This window comes from Etheostoma cragini, chromosome 4 (assembly GCF_013103735.1).
Source record: "Etheostoma cragini isolate CJK2018 chromosome 4, CSU_Ecrag_1.0, whole genome shotgun sequence".
Taxonomy (NCBI): domain Eukaryota; kingdom Metazoa; phylum Chordata; class Actinopteri; order Perciformes; family Percidae; genus Etheostoma; species Etheostoma cragini.
In genome coordinates, this window is record NC_048410.1 from 143,397 (window position 1) to 144,821 (window position 1,425).

Consider the following 1,425-nt stretch of genomic DNA (forward strand, 5'->3'; position numbering starts at 1 on the left):
ACACACACATACACACATACACACACACACATACAGTAACATACACACACACACACACACACACATGCAGTAACATACACAAACACAGTAATACAGACACACACACACGGTAAGACTCATACACACAGACACACAACCACAAACACACACACACGGACATACAGTAACAAACATACATAAAAACATAAAAACACACATACAGTAACACACACACATAAAAACACACATACAGTAACACACACACACACACACACACACACACACGAGTGGTGAGACACTGGTTTGTTACCCCTCAGTGAGCGTGGGGGGGATGTTCCACCAGAACGAGGTCATGCTGGTAATGGGGTCAGCCTGTTAGCATGTTAGCATGCACAACTAATTAATTAATACTAATTAAAAGAGCAACAGACAGCGTTGAAATACTGCTTTAGACTCACCTTATCTTAATGAGGTTAGCCTGTTAGCATGTTAGCATGTAAAACTAATTAATTAATACTAATTAAAAGAGCCACACACAGAGCTTTGTTCTGGGTATTTCCAGACTCACCTTATCTTTTGTAAGTAAGTAAGTGTGTTTGTATAGCACTTTTCTCAGATGAAGATCACAAATTGCTTCACAACAAAAGGAAGCATTTAACAACTCTCATAAATACAATACATCACAAAAAACTAAAGAATAACACGTACACATAAGACCAGCGTAACCAGCCTACGATCTAGTTAAAAGCCTCTTTAAAAAGCAGAGATTTCAACTGAGTTCTAAAGGTTTCCACACAGTCTAAGCAGCGCATGGAAGGAGGCAAAGCGTTCCACAACCCGGGTGCAACAACTTGAAATGAGCGGTCCCCCCTAGTTTTAAAATGTGAAAGGGGGGCAACTAGTAGTCTCTGATCTGTTGATCTCAGACTACGTGAGGATGTACGCAGCTGGATCAGGTCTGAGATGGATGGGGGTTCCTGTCCTGGTAGGACTCTAAAAGTTAGGACCAAGATGTTGAAGTGCATTCTAAATCTCACTGGTAACCAATGAAGTGAAGCTAAAACCGGAGTAATATGTGCCGTTTTACTCGTGTGGGTTTAAAGCCTAGCAGCAGCATTTTGGACAGTCTGGAGACGACAAAGATCCTTCTTATTAAGACAAATAAAAAGACTGTTACAATAGTCTAAGCGAGACGAGATAAAACCATGAATGATCATCTCCAACTCGGCTTTGGACACCGAGGCTCTTATCTTTGAAATGTTCCTTAATTAAAAGAGGCTGTTTTTAATGAGTTGTTTCGAGTGTTTCTCCAGAGACAAAAACAACAGCTAAGCTCCTGAGACCGGGCTGAACAGACGAACCTAAGTCACCGATGTGTTTCTTAATCTGAACACATTTGTGTGTGTGTGTGTGTGTGTGTGTGTGTGTGTGTGTGTGTGTGTGTGT

At 41.1% G+C, this 1,425-nt stretch overlaps 2 protein-coding genes across 2 annotated transcripts in view; both read right to left on the bottom strand.

The window, feature by feature from the left end:
• Positions 1–1,425, bottom strand: part of LOC117943360 (nuclear factor 7, brain-like) — a 16,057-nt gene that overhangs the window by 13,012 nt on the left and 1,620 nt on the right. The gene's annotated exons all lie outside the window — the stretch shown is intronic.
• LOC117943095 (nuclear factor 7, brain-like) overlaps positions 1–1,425 on the bottom strand; it is a 214,395-nt gene that overhangs the window by 7,619 nt on the left and 205,351 nt on the right. The window lies entirely within an intron of this gene.